The following is a 19264-nucleotide window of genomic DNA, read 5'->3' as shown; positions in this document are numbered from 1 at the left end:
GTCTTTTCAATTGTCATACATATTCTCCTTCTGCCTACCATGGCATACAGCACTGGGAAGTGGGTCTTCCACATCAGCCACTGGCTCGCTTGCTGTCTGAGCCACAGCATGTTTTCCAGATAACGTGAGTATCCACCCAAAACAAAGTGCTGCTTCAGCACCAAGGCTGGCACTTGGCTTATACTTTTTTGTTTCATCCCTCATCATCTTTACATTGTTTATTAGAACATTGGAATGTTAAGCACTTCATTGAAAACAATGGAGTGGTCTGGGCTTCGAAAGCCCAGAAGAAGCCCAGAGTATCAACATCCCAATGTTTGGCAAAGGCCTCACGGAGCCCGAGGGGATTTCAAACCCTCAGTCTCCTCGAGGGCTTTGAATTACAAATGAGAACATTCTGCCCTCTAGGGGCAGAATGTTCTAATGGCCTTAGAGCCTTCCGTAGTGGGCTTTACCGGCCATTAAAGGCCCAGTCCCTTGTTAAAGCCCCTTGCTGGAGCGGGTCTTTAATGGCCGCTAGAGCCCGCTACAGAGGGCTCTATGGCTATTGTAATCTAGTGTGTTTAATTTATGTCTTCAGATTACAGCAATTCAAAGCCTTTACTTTGCGCCAATAAGAATCATACTGAAGTACCGGTTTAGGCAAGACTGATAAAGTTCAACTATTTATTTATTATCGCCAGCCGCGTCCAGGAGCTCAGACATGAGTCCCTTTCTCACTGCTCCATCAGGATTCAAGCAAGCCGGGCCGAAGAGGCTGAAATGCCAGAAACCGGTCCCCGGTAGCTTGTCTCCTTTCTGGTGAAGAATTGGCTTGGTAGTTTGGTCTGCCCTGTTCCCATGATGCACTGGGCCAGGGACAGACTAATTTGCATATAGCCAGGTTCTGAGCTGGGATGGGGCAGTGAGATAAATAACGGTGATGGATCAAGCCCTGATCTTTGGACTGGGTAAGAGTGGTCTGCTTAATTCAGACACTCTGTTCATCACCACCCCCTTTTCTGAATCGTTTTTGGCCACTATAGGTGATGGCAGGGTATACTCAGACATGAGTCCCTTTCTCACTGCTCCATCAGGATTCAAGCAAGCCGGGCCGAAGAGGCTGAAATGCCAGAAACCGGTCCCCGGTAGCTTGTCTCCTTTCTGGTGAAGAATTGGCTTGGTAGTTTGGTCTGCCCTGTTCCCATGATGCACTGGGCCAGGGACAGACTAATTTGCATATAGCCAGGTTCTGAGCTGGGATGGGGCAGTGAGATAAATAACGGTGATGGATCAAGCCCTGATCTTTGGACTGGGTAAGAGTGGTCTGCTTAATTCAGACACTCTGTTCATCACCACCCCCTTTTCTGAATCGCGTCCAGGAGCTCCAGCGCCTCTTCGCCGTCACTTTCACTCCTGTAGCTGGAATCTTATGACCTCACAGCACCCAGTCACTGTGGCAACCAGGAGCGGTGTACGGAGCCAGAGAAAGGGAACAGAGGGTGTGTCTGCCATATACATACTTGTGTTATGCGGCTATTACAACATATCTCCTTTCTTTACAAAAAACAAAAACACTTTCCATATACAATTATCAGATATGTAACACAAACCAAAGAAAATGTGTGGTTCAACAAAAGAAAAACACCACATAATCTACAAACTGTAAAATAATCTACAAACTGTAACGTCAATAACAAAATCGTGAAAACTAATTGGCAAACGATATTGAGAAACACTACATACTCTACAGAATGTAACATACTTTACCAATTTGTAATAGTAACTGTAAAACATAAAATCATCACAAAATCCTGAAATCTAGGAGGCAAATTACGTTCTCTAAGGCCATTTCCCTGCGTATCCACAACCCAACTCTTAATTCTCAACAAGCTTCTCCATCGCTCTCCACTGGCCATTACATTCACATCTCATTCCATGACATTAGTATGCTTAATCATGTTATCATCCATTAAGATGAAACCTCTACACCCTTTACTGACATGTTCACATCCTTCCCTTAATCTTTGGTATTGATTTTTATTGGCTTTCTTGCAATATACTGCCACTCTCCTTGTATTCCATTCTTGACCATTTTTCAGTACAATATATCATTTATGTACCAACTTTACCTCCACTCTCTGCCACTCCACTCTGGGCCACTCTACTCTGCAACACTGCACTCTATATCAAAGCAACCCTAATCTGCTCTGCACCACTGCACTCTACCTCACTCTACTCTACCGTGCACCACACCACACCACTCCACTCTACTCTGAAACTGTCTACTTTACGCCATTGCACTTGGTACCATAGTCCTCTGCATCACACTACTCTTAGCCACTGCACTATACACCACTTTACTCAAAACCAATGCACTCTATGCCACTGCACTCTTAAGCCAACTGCACTCTACACCACTCTATTCTGCACCGTTCCACTACGCCACTGCAATCCACGCCAATACACTCTATGACAAGGCTGCTCTGCAACACTGCACTCTCTGCCATTGAACTCTAAGGCACTGTACTCTACGCCACTGCACTCTATTCTATGCCACTCTATGTCACTCCACAAAGTAGCTAGAACATTAAAATACCTCCACTTGAACCATACCTCTACAACCAGCACACAAAGCAAGCTTACCTGACCTTTTATTGAAAGGTTCCCTTTACCCTTTCATTCTCCTTCCTTCCATCTATTCAGCAATCTTTTCACCCTTCTATTCATCCTTTTATCTGTCAATCCCTTCACCTTTCTATCAATCCACCATCCATCCATTCACCTTTTTATACATCCTTTCACATTTACCATTTGTCCAGTCTCCATCTTTTTATCTCTCAAAATCTTCACTCTTTCATCCCTACGCCTGCTAATACCCTCACAGGTGATTAGCACGCTATAAAAACACTGGTGACATACACCCGTTTTGCCTTACACCAATTCACTGTTTGACCTTTTCAATCCATCCACTCACCCTTTCGCTCCATTCTTTCACTCTTCCATCCATTCTTTCACCGTCTATCCTAATTTTAACTTTTTTTATTTCCTTTCACTGTCCTTTCTTTCTTCGTTCTTTTTTCATCCTGTTTATTCTTTACTTTCTACCCTTATTTTTTCTCATCCATTTTTCTTATCTTTGTCTCAAGTACACTTTTTCTGTTTCTCCCTCTCTGTGTTATCCCCCTTGTTCATCATTCCATAAATTCCCTTTCTCTTTTTCATTTGGCTACCACCAGCCCACAATTTTCTATGGCAGCTCCCACTTAAGCTCCTTAAGTGGGGGGTTTACTACACCACTGATGCCACTCCACTCCACTCTACTCTGCACCACTCCACTCTATGCCACTCTACTCTGCAACACTGCACTCTCTGCCACTAAACTCTCCACCAATCTACTCTGCACCAATGCACTCTATGGCATTGCCCTCTACTCTGCACCACTCTACTCTACGCCACTCTACTGCAATGTACGCCAACACACTGTACGCCACTGCACGCTACATCGCTCTACTCTATGCCACTCTAATCTAAGCTGCTCCACTGTACTCTACGACACTCTACTCTATGCCACTCTATTCCACTCTGTACCATTCCACTCTTCACCACTGCAATTTACTTTTTTGATATTTTATATGAGCTTTTATAGCGCCCGAATCACCCCGACAGGGGTAGCTCTGCGCTGAGACAGCGATCTTCAGCCAAACAAGCGTACCGTAGAAGAGAAAGGTTTTTAGCAGCTTCCTGAAATGTGGGAGGTGCTTGCATTGGCGTAGTTGGCAGGGAAGTTCGTTCCATAGAGTGGGGGCACGGTATATAAACGCCCTGCCACCCATTCAAGCTTTTTTAATTCTAGGGGTGCAGAGAAGTAGCTTGGATCCAGACCGAAGAGCCCTGGAAGGTATATACCTTGACAGTTTGTCAGACAGGTAAGGGGGTCATAGCCGGTTGAGGGCTTTGAACACGGTGCAACAGATTTTGAATTTCACTCGTTTTCTCACAGGGAGCCAGTGGAGTTTGTTTAGAAGCAGTATCGAGGCTGTTCTGGGGGGTGGCATTCTCTACTAACTGGGCCGTAGTGTTCTGGATCTATCCTGCGCCACTCTACTCCACTCCACGCCACTCTATTCTATGCTGCTCAACTCTACGCCACTGCAGTCTATGCCAATGCACTCTACACCACTTTACTCAAAACCAATACACTCTACACCAATCTACTCTGCACCACTGCAGTGTACGCCACTATACTCTACTCTGAAACACTCTACCCCACTGAACTCTGCAACAATGTATTCTACGCCACTCTACTCGACACTACTGCACTCTACAAAACTTTACTCTGCATCACTGTATTCTCTGCCACTGAAATCTACACCATTATACTCTATGCCACTTCACTCTATGCCACCCCACTCTACTCTGCACCACTTTATTGCACTCTGTGCTAAAGGATTCTACATCTACACAGTGCACCACTACACTCTATGCCACTCCACTCTTCGTCATTCTACTCTACCGTGCACCACTGCACTCTATGCCTCTCTACTCTACTCTGAACCACTCTACTCTTTGGCTGCGGACTCTACCCCACTCTACTGTGCACCACAGCATTCTTCGCCACTCTACACTACTCCAGCCTAGGCCACTCCACTCTACTCTGCATGACTCCACTCTATGCCACCCCAACCCACTCTACTCTGCAACACTGCACTCTACGCCACTTCACTCTACTCCGAAACAATCTACCGTACGCCACTCCACTCTACACAACTGCACTCCATGCTGCACCACTCTCCACCCCTCTACTCTCCACCACTGAGCTCTAAGCCAATGCACTCTACACCACTTTACTCAAAATGAATGCACTCTGCACCACTGTACTATTCTCCAACTACCCTACACCACTGCACTCTATGCCACTATACTCTACTCTGTAAGACTCTACGCCACTGCACTCTACGCACTCTACACCATTGCACTCTATGTCACTACATTCTACACCACTCTAATCTGCACCACTGCTCTCTACGCCACTCTAATCTGCACCACTCTAATCCGTGCCAATACTCTCTGTGCCAATGCTCTCTGCGGCAATGCACTCTACGACACTGTACTCTGCTACACTTCACTCTCCAATACTCTACTCTACAAGACTGCACTGTCTGCCACTGCACTCTACACCGCTGCACTCTACTCAGCACCATAAACGCCACTCCACTCCACTGCACTCTACGCCAATGCACTCTACGCCAATGCACTCTACGCCATTGCACTCTACACCACTACACTCTACATCGCTACACTCTACGCCGCTCTATTCTGCACCACTCCACATGACTGCACTCTACACCACGATACTCTATGCCATTGTACTCTATGCTACTCTGCTCTACACCTCAGCACTCTACCCTGCACCACTCCACTCTACGCCACTTCACTCTACTCTGAAACTATCTTCTCTACGTCACTGCACTCTACATCACTGAGTTCTACACCACGCTACTCCACTCTACAACACTGAACTCTACGCCACTGCAATCTACTCTGCACCACTCTACTCTACGCCACTGCATTCTACACCACTCTACTCTATGTTACTGCACTCTATGCCAATGCAGTCTACATCACTTTACTCAAAACCAATGCATTTGCCGCCACTGCACTCCACACCAATTTACTCTGCAGCACTATACTTTACGCTACTTCACTCTAGCCCACTCTATGGCACTTCACTCTATGACACTACACGCTATGAAGCTCAACTCCATTAAACTCTATTCCACTCTATGCTACCCAACCCTACAACACTCTGCTCCACTCTATGTCACCCATCTTCCTCAATGCCACTCCATGCCATTTTACTCCATTATATTCTACAACACCCTACTCCACTCTGCTGCACTACACTTATCCACTCTATAGCCCTTCACTCTTTCCCACTTGACTCTACAACACTCTACGCCTCTCTATGCCATCCCATTCTCCTACACTACTCCACTCTGTCACTCCACTCTGCGACAACCTACTCCGCTCTACTCTACAACACTCTCCTTCACTCTACACAACACCTGCTACGCCACTCCAGTCTGTTCTACACCACTCCACGACATTCTATACTACTCAACTCTACAACACTCTACTTCACTGACAGTTTACATCACTCAACTCTACGCCCTTCGACTCCACAACATTCTACTCCTTTTACGACACTCCACAACACCCTACACCACTCCACGCCACTCCATAACACGCTATTACACTCCATGACCCTCCGCTCTACTCCACCTTACTCCACTTCACTCCCCTTTACTCCACTCTACGCCACTCTCCTTTAACCTACTAACTTTTAGACATCCTGAACAGCAGGGAGACGGTGTACAACATGTCTAAAACATACTAGTAAAGCCTTGCATAGGCGAGACCTATTGGCTTTGCCAATGCTTGTTTTTAGGGTTGGCAGAGGTAATCAGTTGGAGCTCCTGAGGGAACACGAGCCACCTGAAATCGTTATCTTATTTGAGAGATAATCTGATGAGCGTCCATGTACGTTTTTGTGTGATGTAGGCCAATTTGAAGGTACTCCTTGCTTCGATAGGGAGCCAGTTGAGAGAGGTCAGGTTAGGAGTAGTGTGATCAAAATATCTTGTGCTGGACATCAGACGAGGAGCTGAGTTGAAGGCTGTCTTCAGGGGGCAAGGGGAATTCTAGAAATTCCTGTAAGCAGGGAGTTGCCTAAATCCAGTTTCAAGAGGACAGTCAATTGAACTACAGTTTCGAAGTAATCAGCGAAGATTAGTAGTTTGAGCCCTTTGAGAAGTTTGATTTGAAATTGGGCACTCTTTCCTATAGGCCTGATATGTGTGTGTAGGTTCAGATTGTATATATACATATATATATAGCTATATATACAGATATCTTTGTATATATATGTGTGTGTGTGTGTGTGTGTGTGTGTACATGTAAATTTAGCCATAAGATTCAAATGTGTCATTTTCTGTTTTTTTGATTTCCACAGACACACAAAGCTCAAACACAGTGACAGAACATACCTCCTTGAAGAGCTGTAAAACTAAAAAGTATACTCTGTCCTCTTTGTTTCTTGCTAGTTTTCTAATTGCAGTCATTTATGTGCTGAGCCTTTCCTAAAAACCTTCTTCTTCTCAAGTCCGAAAAAGCCATGTTGTGGTCTCCGGGCTGTAGGTGAAGATGTAATTTCTTAGGTGGCATTACAATGGTAGTCAGTGGAATTGTATCTATGTCATTTCAGTATATTGAATGTTCTTGTACAAAGAGAGATTAGCAGTTGCCCAGAAATGCTGTTGGGAGATGGATGGGATTCTCCTCATGTGGAATAAACTTTACTTCCATCAATAACGTGTCTCCAGAAGTTATTAAAAGCCTAGGAGCCACGGATGTTACACTGGCGTAATCGGGAGCTTAACTGTTTAAGAAGAGGATCCCAATACACCACTGTTTTAGTTGGATTTTGTGTCATGACGAGGGATTGGTTGTGGTGTGAGATCAGTAGGAATTCTGTTTTAAGCGCATTAAGCTTCGGGTGATTGCGTGTCAGCCAGCTTTGTGTTTCAAGCAGGACTGAGTTGAGGGACGGAATGTCTTCGGGGGAGGTGATCTTCAGGTAAAGTTGGGTCTCATCCGCATACATATGATAACGAATGCTGGGTGATTTTAGAATTTCTGTCAGAGGCTCCATGAACAGGTTAAAGAGCGTGGGGGACAATACTGAACATTGAGGAACCCCCAAGGTGACTGGTGCAGAGTGGGACAGGGATTGGTCCACCTTGAAACTTTGGGATCTGTTCTGAAAGAAGGAAGAGAACCAGCTTAATACCGGGCCAGACACCCCATCCTGTGTTCCAGGAGGTCTATTAGGTGATCATGTTTAACAGTGTCACATGCTGACGAAAGGTCCAGAAGGATCAGTATGCACAACTCATTGTGATCCAGCATTCTAAGTGCATTATCCACGATGTGCTTTAGTGCCAGCTGTGTACTATGACCTGGGGGGAAACCTGATTGGCACTGATCCAGGAGTTGGAAATGTTCGATGTGATGACAAATTTAGGCGAGCACACATTTCTCCAAGAGTTTTTGCCAAGGTGGGGATGTTAGTGAGTGGGCGAAAGCTGAGAAGGTCCGTGGGATCCGCATTTGGTTTCTTAAGGATCGGGGTAACCTGACCTGTTTAAGGTAATCCGGAATAGCACCTTGCATAAGAGAGGCATTGACAATCGTCATCCAGAATGGTGGTAAGGCGGATCTCACTTCCGGGAAAAGGTTCGATGGCAGAAGGTCGTTGTAGTGATTGGAAGGTTTCAAATTCAACAACAATTTACGATTAGTGGGTTTATCCACGGTTTAGAACAGGCTCCAAGATGCATTGCTTTTGGTCTCACATTATTGATCTCACTTCAGCCTATCACTGGGTGGAACTAAGAGTCCTCCAGAGACTGCACTGCATTTGTCACTCCCTTTGATACGTTTAGATATATTTGGATGCCATTTGGTTTCAGCAGGCTCGGTCTTCCAATGTGTCATGGATAAAGTGTTGAAAGGGGGTATGGGTGTGTGTGTGTGTGTGTGTGTGTGTGTGTGTGTACCAAGATGATGTTTTTGTTTTTGGTAAGGACATGGGAGAGCACAATGTCCATCTTAGAGATGTTTTGAGCCAATTGGATGATTCAAATCTCATAATAAGGACAGAGAAATGCAAATTTGCATTAATTACTTAGGGCATACTATTACTGGTGATGGGATAATACCTAAAGCTGACTTGGTGAATACCATTTCATGTATGAGCTCTCCCTCTTCACTGGAGGAACTGATGACGTTTTTAGGGATGATTGAATATTATAGCAAATTTGTTGTGAATTTTGACGAGTTGAATGTCAATATGAGACTGTTGTTAAGAAAGAGAGTGCATTTTTATGGGATGAAGCATGTGAAAGAAAGTTTACACTTTTGAAGGAAAAGCTTACCATATGTCTCAAGTTAAACAATGTTGACAATCAGAAAAAATCTGTGATAACTTCTGAATCTAGTCTTAAAGGCTTGAGTGCAGTATTACAGCAGAGAGGGAGTGACAGCATGAACACTATCAGGTTTATATTGTATCGGTCAAAGGAAGCTGAGTCTATATATTCAGTGATCGAGCGTGAAGCACTTGCAGTGGTCTGGGCAATCAGGAAATTGAAGACATTTCTATGGGTTTAAAGTTTGAGAATAGAACTGACCATAAACCCCTCTGTGAGATTTTTATGAAGAAAGGAATTGACTCGGTATCAGGAAGGATAACTAAATGGGCCATAGCGCTTCAGGAATTTGAGTTTGACATGAAATATATATCAGGAGTAGAGAATGGTGTTGCTGACACATTGTCAAGATTGGTTTCAGGAGGGCATATTGGGCAAGACGATTCTGATCAGTTTGATTAGGAAACTGAATTTGTGTGTGTGGTGGAAAATGGTGTAATTTCAGAGGATCAGTGGCGTGAAGAATTGGATGCCGATTATGTACATAGTGCGGGTTGTCTCGTGAGGAATGGTTGACATACAAAAAGGCAAGGGTCTGATGGGTGTAAGGCATTCTGGGGAGTTAAGGAGGAGTTGAGCACACACAGTGATCTCTTGTTTTTGGGAACTCATTTAGTGCCTTCTGGCAAACTTTGTGGGAAGTTAATAGACTTAGCCCACGTTTCCCATCTGAGTAAGTCAAAAATGAAGGAGAGGTTACGTTGCTTTTATTAGTGGCCAGGGAAATATATACAGATTAAAAGAGTTGTACGAGATTGTTTGCCATGCTCCCTGAGTGAGAAGTCAAAGAAAACAAGGGAACATCCAATGTTGGTTAGAACTCACCCTTCTGGGCAATGGAATGAACTTGCTCTAGACATCCTTGGTCCAATTCATGGTGAGGGTCATCAAACCTATGTGATGATTGTTGTGGATATGTATTTACGGTGGCCTGAAGTGTGCTTGCCAATGGCAGTTGAGACCAAACATGTAATTGCTTTCCTGAAGAGTCTTACTTGAGAGATTTTGTTCAATGATTTCTATATTTTTAGTTTGTAGCCTTGCTGGTCTCATGGTTTTGTATGAGATGTTTCTTGTATCTCCTGGCTTTACTCGAGATACAAGCTTTATCATGTTTTTACTTTTGTACATACGTTAACACTCTGGGTCTGATTACGATGTCGTTTGGAAACTGTTCCGAACGAATCGGTTCCGGACTAGTTTCCAAAGAAATCGGTTCCTGTGAGTCCGGATGATTGATTACGATGCCTCCCAACATTGTTCGGTCGGACTCGAATTGACTTCAATGGGAGACTGTGTTCCAAACGCAAACACAGGCTCCCATTGAAAAAAAGCATGGTTGGGGAAAACCTTGCACCCTGTGGCGGGCACCCCATGGTGCCTACCACATTGTGCATGGTTGAGAAGAGTGGTCCCTTGGGTACCCCCACGGGCCACATTTGGATGCCTCCGGGTGAAGTGGGGCCTGCAATGGGCCCCCAAAGACAGATTTTGGCAGCCGTTTCGTCTCAGGCAATTCAAAACTGCTGTCCGAACCGGTCATCGTAATCACTCATCCATAAACCGAGCCCATAGAGCTATATGAATTGGCTCTGAAAGACTCGGGTGTCGGGATGCCTTTCGGAACTGATTCGGTCTGCTCGAACGGTTTCCGAGCATCATAATCAGTTGTTGAGAAAACTGTACGATTCGGTAGGAAACAAGGGGTTCTTATCGGATTAGACAATGCCGAATCCCATCCGAAGCCCTTCCTGATGACATCGTAATCGGCCCCTTTGTGTTTATTATAGATGGGAGGTGTGTGGTATCTGGGCTGTGAGGGGAGATGTCATTTCTTAGGTGGCATTAGAATGGTAGCCATTGGAATTGTATCTATGTGATTTCAGTGTATGGAATGTTGTTGTGCAAAGAGAGTTTAGCATTTGCCCAAAGATGCTGTTGGGAGATGGATGGGACTCTTCATGTGGAATAAACTCTACTTCCATCAATAACGTGTCTCCAGAAGTTATTGAAAATCTACGAGCCATGGATGCTACACCTGTAACATTAACATTTAAGGGCGTCTCTTACTCTGGTGACTGATTTTAGGAGAGGTCTGGCATCTCAATGACCAATATTAAATATTTAACAAAACAACCAGAATACATGCCAACATTTGGGAAGCAGAAAGGAGATGCAAATAAAATGGTGGTATTTATTTTGTTTAATCAGGAGTCTCCCATCTGAATCAGGACTGTTGGCATGTAGGAAAGAGGTCTTGCAACCCCGAGTTTTCCCTTCAGGGGACAGCGCTTCAACAGGAAGACAATGTACACACATCATTGCTTCAGATAAACATGTTCTGTATGCCACTGCTGAGTTTCCAAATCCAAATCAGTGTGGGGAGGGGGGATATTGTCCCCTTTGTCCCCCCCCACTCTAAATTCGGGATGACCTGGGGAGATAAATATATCACTCTTTGATTTTATGCGTTTTTATATAGCGCGGACTTTACCCGAAGGTGTCAGAGCGCTTCACACCTTACACTTCCAAGCCCATGGTCAGAATTTAGGCCAGCAATATACATGTGTGTGTGGGCCGCCACAAGTAACTCAAAAGCCAACTTGTGTGAAAGGTCTAATTGAGAAAAACTTGGCAACAATCTCTCGCAAGCGAGTGCGCATGCGCCCGCCGCTGTCACAGGTTAAACCCTAGAAACGTAGAGGATTCAATTGCCCCATTATTAACGTGCGTTGTAGCTGATGAACCTTTAAGATATAACAACAAACGGTGAAAATCTTAAAATCACGAGTTTTTAGTCAGCATGGCAGCAGGAGTCCGTATGTTTTCAACTGGTTCTTATGTAAGTCAAAAATATGCAAATCTGTTCTTCCGAATGTAACCATCAGTTCTTATGGTTGAAACTGGGTCCTATGTAAAGCGCTCTGACACCTTCGGGTAAAGTTCGCGCTATATAAAATCGCATAAATAAATAAATAAATAGTCCTGACTCGTTCCAGCCACTGCCTTCTCCGCGCATGCGCGATCCCAGGAGCAACGTCACGGTGCGTCGGTCGGGCGACTAACCAGTCCCCCGACGCCAGCAGACCGGAAGCGGTGAAGGGCCGTGCACGGTCTCCGGGTCAAATAGGGTCGTGAGTGAAACGGGAAAGCACGCGGAAAATTCTTTGGAGGTGTTCAGGCTGCACATTATAAAGAAGTAATCCACAGAGACATATTAAGGCTTTAAATATGCACAACCGCCCCCATTTTATGGTCATTTTAAAGGTAACCTCGTGTTTAGAGAGAGTTTATTTTTGCTTAAAGATTGTTAGTTTTGTTCTTAATTATTTACGTTTCAATGTTAAATTTATTGTGAACTATTAAAATAAAAAATATCTGGACCTCCTTCGAGCCGGATTCGAACCAGCGACCTAAGGATCTCTGTTATTCAACTACAGTCCTCCGCTCTACCAACTGAGCTATCGAAGGTTCCATGCTCTGAGGGGGTCATCTGCTGGTTTTATGTACAAGTTGCACGAGAAATCGATACAAAATGTACTTCTAATTGAATTATGGGGCATTACATGAAATATTTAAGATTTTAGAATATTGTGATTAATATGAAAATACCACAAAACAGTAGTTTGCTATTGTACCCTCTTTAACAAAAACTAAAAATTATATAATTTCTGAGTAGTGAATTTACAAAGAATGTTTCACTTAAAATAGGGCACTACATGTAAATTGTAATTTAATTTAATCATTAATGTTATATTACATTGTAAACAGGAGTACTTTTTACTGTTTATGAAACTTCAAAAACAGACATACCTTTTTGTAATTTAGAAATATTTTTGTGTACATTTTCCACCTGTATATGCACATAGTTGCAGTTTGAGACACAAATGCTGCAAAAAGTGGGAAGGACCACCCCACTGTTCACAGGAGCGATGGGGTGGGGGTGACAGATGTCAGTGATTTCTTTTAGTGTATCCCAAACATTTGGGCTCAGTTATTTTAAAAGCTTGACTGAAGAAACTATAACTTGTGCCATTAAGTAACTTTAGACCACTAGTTTAAGTTTCTTAACATAAGTATAAGTACAACTATAACTGCTGACTTTCTATTGTTTTGTGTGAGTAAAATGTGAACCTAACTATTACTTATACTTTCTATGCAAACCAAACTAAAAATACAGAAACATTACGAATTCTAAAGTCATGCTAATACCATAAAATGTATACATAACGCATCATCTTTAAATTAATATAATGTTATTTATTCCTTAACTACAAACCGAACTTAAACTACTCAAAAAGAAAACATTGTTAATTAATACCTTTAATTTATAATTTACTCAACACCTTCAAATTATTATAACTTGCGCACCACCATACACAGTGTATTCAACTTGGTAGCCACTCTATACATTAACTATAACTCACGCCTTCTTCATGCACTATCATTTATATAATATCACTTATTCCTTTTAAAATAATAGTATTGACAATAAAAGTTATGACATCCCAAATCACATCTTTTGCGAGAATACAGTGCATGGACAGTGGCAAGTTATAGTTAATGTAGTGTAGCTATTAAGTATTCTACGCTATTCCACTGGCACTCAGATCTTGAGAAACAGCACAATCCAGCGGGAGATGGTCCATTTCTGCATGGCTTTGCCTTTTTTTCACTCCAGCTAATAGCACAAAGAGCTGATCATCCATCCGGTATTCTCTGGTTAAATCGATGTAACAGTTTAGTGCTGTTTTGAGGTCCAAGTCAAGGACCTCCTTAGTGGGGTGAGGTAGAGCATAGAACGCAGGCAGGGATTTGATCAAGGTTGAACTGTGTCAACTTTCGGCAAGAAGGATGATCGTGTCTGCAGAACTAGTTTGGGAAGAAGTTGGTGTACGGTGGGTTAACACAGAGTTTGAAGCTGACTCACTCGCCACGCTGAAGCAATGGTGATGAGGAACACTATTTTGAGGGCAAGGAGCCACAAGGGACAGCTGTGAAGTGGCAGTAATGGAGTGCATAACAAATTCCCCTATAAACCCACAACCCGCTCAAAATAATAAATGAATACAATTAACATAATTATCAATTAATCAAATAATAAAAATTCATTACCAATTAATAAAAAATAATTAACAATTAACAATAAATTAATCATCAATACCAATAAATATTTACTTAATTACAATTAAATTACTTCCCACCCTATTCCCCTATAAACCCACAACAGAACTGAAACGCAAAATTAAATAAAAAAATTAATTCCTAAAACTGAATATTTAATTTACTATAATTAAATTACTTCCCACCCTAAACCCATATAAACCCACAACCCGCTACAGAAGTAAAATACGCAAACATTATTTTACATACATTTCTTAACTTAAAAAAAGAATTAAACATACATCACAAAAATAATATACACTTTTAACAAATATACTAACATATTATGTACTTCGATATTTTGACTGTCGATATTACTTACCTGCATGTCGAAATTATTAACCACTATGTTATGTCCATTCGATATTATGTCCATACTATATTTGGATTCGATATTCTGTCCATTCTATATTTTTTTTCTCGATATTATGTCTAGTTACCTAATCCGGGGCCAACCAGGATGTCTTGAGCCTAGTCGTTTCAGAACTCTGGGCAGAAGTGGTGTAGGCTTAAAAGCACAGAGGTGCCCTGAGCTCCTTTCTAGGAGGAATGTGTCCCCTAGCAAGAGATCACTAATTATCATAGTCAAATTAAACAAAGTCCATTCAAAGAACACAAAAATCCTCTTGGGCTCTTGATGATCCTAATTTTCTTTTTAATTTTCTCTTCTCCAATCCCTTATGCCAACACGTTTCGCCGTGGTTAAATCAACCCACCGGCTTCGTCAGGGCTCAAATATTTTCATCTAGAGTTCCTTTACATCACGTATATTCCTATTCTCCCAATTCCTAGAAATTCCCAATTAGTTCCTGTAGCGCTTGCAAATACTGAGTCTCCCAATCTCCAAATCCAAACACTTCGGCGCAGCGTTAATTATACACTGTATTTCATCCTCTAAAATTAGCCAGTCTTCTTATGCTTATCTCCGTGTTCCGGTTTCTTCTAATCCGGTATCATCCGTACGTTTCACACTGCCGCCGCTACAATTCCGCTCTTCCCCCTTCCCCCCTTTCTCAATCGAACGCTCCTTTGCCCCCGAGTACAGCCCTGACGAAGCCGGTGGGTTGATTAGATTTTTGTGTTCTTTGAATGGACTTTGTTTAATTTGACTATGATAAGTGGTGTGCTTCAAATACTATAGAAATATTCATCAATCTTAGGATTGCATGTAGAAGTGGGGTGTTCTCTTCGCTTATCAAGTTTGTTAGCACCCAAAGGAACTATACGGAATACTTAAGAAGTGTAATTTTATATGAGCGCCAGTATCTCCCATACACCCAGAGTTTATAAGAATATACCCTAGCAAGAGATGCCTTGGAAACTCCATCACGCGGACCTGTTGACATTGTGTGTTGTCAGTGACAGCGAATAGATCGAGCCACGGTTCTCCCATTCATGGACGAGACCTTGTGCCACAATCAGGTTGTAACTGCCACTTGTGATCCACTGGCCTTAACAGCTAAGCTCGTCCACCGTGGCATTCAAACATCTTCCCAGGTGGTTCCCCACCAGGAAGATCCCTTGATTGTTCAGACATATCCAGACGCACAGCACTTCCTGGCATTGAGTCTAGGACCACACACAGGGACCACACACAGCCCTGCTTGTTGCAATACCATAGCCGCACCAGCCTCCCTATGACGGATGTAAGGAAGGCTTTCAACAGCACGTGGATGGCCCTCAACTCCAGGAGGTTGATATGGAGCCAGGCCTCCGCCCAAGACCACAGGCCTCTGATCTCTACCTCTCCCAGGTGGCCGCCCCTACTAACTCTGGGTGGGGTAGGACAAAGGGTCTACTGATGGCCCAATCGTGGTCCAGTAACCACCACTCCAGATCTTTCTCAGTCTCCTCTGAGGTCTGGATGTGGTCTGAGAAGTACCATTGATGTTGGGCCCACTGAGACTTCAGATCATACTACAGAGCTGCATTATTCCACCTGGCATGCTTGACAAGCAGGATGGCGTAGGCCATCTGTCCCAGTAGCCTCAGAGTCACCCTCACTGGAATCGAAGACAGAGATAGCCTGAATGTCCTGGGCTCTGTTTTCCAGGGAAAGGCACAAGACCGAACAGTGTACAGAATAGCTCCAATGAGGGAGAGCTTCTGAGAAGGAGCCAGGCGTGAATTTGGCACATTGATGGTGAACCCCAAGGATGACATGAGATTCCTGTAGTATGGTGGTGCTTGACGACAGCCTGGGGCAACACTGCTTTCAACAGTCAGTCGTCGAGGTAGGGGACTTGGACCCTTGACCACCGCAGGTGTACTGCTACCACTGCTATCACTTTTGTGAACACCCAAGGTACACTGAGACCAAAGGGAAGCACATGAAATTGAAAATGCTCTTGTCACACCATGAACCGCAAATAGCATTGAAGGGCCGCAGGACAAGTATAAAGAAATGAGCGTCCTGCAAATGAAATGCCGCCATCCAGTTTCCAGAGTTGAGGGCAGTCAAATCCTGGAGAAAGGCATTGAGAGGGTGCAGGTCTAAAATAGGACAAAAGCCTCCATCCTTCTTCAGCACCAGAAAGTAGCGGGAATAATAATCACAACGTACTTCTGGTTCAGACACCCTCTTGATAGCCCCTTCGGCCAAAGGGGCTTGCAATCTTGCTGCAAGATGGACAGATGGTTCATTGTCACATGCTCTGGGGACGGTGGATGGTGTGCGGGGTGGCAATGAAGTGCAAGGTGTACCCCTTACGAAATATCTGCAGGACCCACATATCCAATGTGATGGTCTGCTAACATGGCAGTAATCTTCGGATCATACCTCTGTGGTTGTGCTCCACTTAGGTCACGCTAAAGGTGTGTGGCAGGTGGGGCTGTTGGGGTGGAGAGACAGTTGATAGAGTGGCTCAGTGATCCTGACTGTGGGGGTGGTGTGAGCTGCTGCCAAACCATTGTGCACTTTGCTGAGGCTGAGTTGGCTGACAGTATGGGGTACCTCTGCCACAGTCGTGAAAGGAACAGGAGGGCTGATACCACTGGTGAGTATGGGCAGATTAGCCCAGGGAGTTTACTATGGCCCAGCTCTTCTTGAACCATTCCAGAGCGGAATCTGCTATGTCCCCAAACAGGCAATTCTTGTCCTAGGGTATGTCCCTAAGGGATGAGTGGACACCGCCAGAAAAAAACGTTGACTGCAGCTAGTCATGGCAGCGATTGGCAATGCTAGTGCCAATGGCCCACCCAATGGAATCGGTGGTGTCCAAGCCACAATGGGCTGTGAACTTAGCCGCATCTCGACCATCCTGGATAGCTTGAGTCAGAGATCAGCTAAGACAACTTGGCAGACTTAAGCCACAGAGTCCAAAAGAGCATGTGGCTAGTGCCCTAGGAGGCAGCTGGCATTTACAGATCTGAGAGCCAAGCAGGTAGAAGAAAATACCCTCTTACCAAAGGCCTCCACACGTAGAGACTCCCTATCACGGGAGGGGTACACAGGAAGGTATTTGCGTTTGTCTGAATTATAGACACCTGCACCGCAAGCTTTCAGGGGAATGGTACTGAGTCAAAAGTGCATGGTGGCATCATGTAATGTGGCGTTTGACCGGGTAGCCAGAGCAAAGTTCAGACCAGGCCTCCAAAAGGGTATTTGTAAGTGCCTCAATGAAGCGCAGTGGAGACTCTGTAGATGATAGCCCGGCTGGAGCATTTCTATCAAAACACTGGTTTTACCCTATAAGGTGGGGGCTGGAGGTCAAGAACGTTGGCTGCCGTTCGCATGACCATTGCATAAGAAACGCTGTTCTCAGTGGCAGGACCATGAGGTGACAGGGGGTCCTGTCTCAGGGGGAAGTATCACAGTCACTGGCCTCTTGAAAGTCATCATACCAATTCTCTTCATGGCATGGTTGCCCTATTTTGTCACCCACATCATAATCATTGTCCGAACCCATGCCAAACAAGGAATGCAATGTATGAATCCTTCCTTGTGGAGGTGCAAATAGTGGGGCAGTGAACTTTGATGGAAGCCGAGTGCAGCCTTGGTCGATGATGCGACATCGACTCATAGTCGGAGAGCACAATTGGCACCTTATCCTCTGGAGTCAATGGAGTCTGCATGAGGTTCCGGTAACCAGCGTGTATCATGGTGCAGGAGGCTGAGTCAGAACATGAGCCGGAAAGGGCATAGTGGTCGATTCAGAGTGTCCAACTGGCACTGAGAGTGAACTCTCCGGCAATTTTCCAGATAGAGAGCCTCTGTGCTCTTTGGGTCCAAAGGCGCACTAGTGGGAGGTGGTAAGGATCCGAAGAGTCGGAGCATGTCCGGAACTCTTCGCTCTACCTAGGTGTCGCAGATGGCCCCGGAAACATGGGTTGTACTGAGATAAGTTGTGGGATAGGCTTTAATGCAATCGACTCTGGTAGAGAGATCGAGAGGCATGGTAATGCCAGCAGTAGTTCTTCTATTAGGGCGGAAGAGAGCCGCCCCCCTTCGGCCTGCACAGCAACAATGAAAAATAAAATAATTTTATTTTTCAGAACAGCCAGCCCAAGTCAAGTGTCAGGGTGGGCCAGGTCCATTGCTGGTGATTGGCAGCAGGGAGTAGTGGGGGTGGCTACTCCAGTTACAGTCCGTATGTCATTTTGGCCGGCTGTCCCATTGGATTTTATTTCTCGGACACCTTTCAAGGGTATTAATGTCATTTTACTGATTATTACAGATAACACATCACTGATTTAGTGCGTTGGGAACTCAACTCTCCCCTCCTATTTATCGCCCAGTCTCTTACCTCCTTGGTAAGTCTAAACCAAGATTGCTAGTTTATAACTCCATGACACTGCATAGAAGTATAATAATCACCATCTCTCCTCACAGCTTGCCATCTTCACGAGCAAGCCGGATGATGTACCCTTGAGTTAGGCACTTCTTAGGAATGTAGGACTGATCGCCCAATTACTCTGGTATGTCACAGCACCTTTATTTTTACAGCATATCATTCATATTTCCAAATTTACTTACACATGATTTTTTCTTCTCTTTAGATGTCTCCTTCAACCCTTTGTCCTGATGATGACCCTTTTCGGATTAATTTTGCATTGTGGGTCGAAACGTT

General features: G+C 44.3%; 1 non-coding gene across 1 annotated transcript; it reads right to left on the bottom strand.

The window, feature by feature from the left end:
• Positions 1–12417: 12417 nt before the first annotated feature.
• TRNAY-GUA (transfer RNA tyrosine (anticodon GUA)) lies at positions 12418–12503 on the bottom strand. Its single transcript is given in 2 exon segments — positions 12418–12453; positions 12467–12503. It is a non-coding gene; the product is annotated as a tRNA-Tyr (tRNA).
• Between the last annotated feature and the right edge of the window lie 6761 nt (positions 12504–19264).

This window comes from Lissotriton helveticus, chromosome 6 (assembly GCF_964261635.1).
Source record: "Lissotriton helveticus chromosome 6, aLisHel1.1, whole genome shotgun sequence".
In the NCBI taxonomy this organism is placed as follows: domain Eukaryota; kingdom Metazoa; phylum Chordata; class Amphibia; order Caudata; family Salamandridae; genus Lissotriton; species Lissotriton helveticus.
Note: the sequence above shows the minus strand (reverse complement) of the source record. Positions and strands in the feature narration are given on the sequence as shown.